The sequence below is a fragment of the Seriola lalandi genome, unplaced genomic scaffold (assembly GCF_002814215.2).
Source record: "Seriola lalandi dorsalis isolate HSWRI2012SDOR001 ecotype SW California unplaced genomic scaffold, Sedor1 jcf7180002054423, whole genome shotgun sequence".
Lineage (NCBI taxonomy): Eukaryota > Metazoa > Chordata > Actinopteri > Carangiformes > Carangidae > Seriola > Seriola lalandi.
Genome location: NW_019524976.1, coordinates 376,194 through 376,962, shown reverse-complemented (window position 1 = coordinate 376,962; position 769 = coordinate 376,194).

Genomic DNA, 769 nt, shown 5'->3' with positions numbered 1-769 from the left:
TATTTTAATCCACATCACCATCTTTTCCTAAACCTAACCAAGCCATTACTGTTAATATAGTAACCCTGCCGACAAAGGTAGGTACGCCCACTCTTGATACAGTCGGTGTCTTTATCACTGTAACCATGACAACCATGGGCATTATTTCAGATTTGGTATCAGAGGGTTGTTGGTTGTTGAGGCTGGAGGAGTTGTTGGAAGCCTGTTACAAAGGTCTAATCAGATTGTTTTATTGGAAGTGCAGAATCTGGCACTTTGGAGCTTGACCAACTTTACACCCACAAACCTTGATGATGTTGTTGGTAGTTTCTGCAGCCTCGTCGTGTGCGCCACACAACACTATGGCCCCTCTGAAGAGGAAGGTAGTGGGTAAGAGGAGGCTCAGTGGTACAACTCACAAACATGTTCATTAATACAGATTTCACGAAAGCTACAAAAAAAATGATGTTCCACCCATCTAGAAAAATCTTACGAGGCTAGGAAAGATAGTCCATTAAAAGAACTATATGTAAGTTTTGCTATTGCTACATAGCCAATGTTAGAATTAACAACTGTTTACTTACCAGTGTAAAGAAATGTTGCAAGTTCGGCAAATGTTCAGTGGTGGAACGCAACACCCTTGCTTTGCTTCTTTTCCGCTACTTAAGTTAGCATGCTAACAAGCTAGCCCCTGTCTCATCATCCTGCCACTTTCCAATATCAAATCACTGTATCGTCCAGTCTGCCCTCTTGTATTGTAAATGCAATGACATTTGAAGCTCTTGGCAAG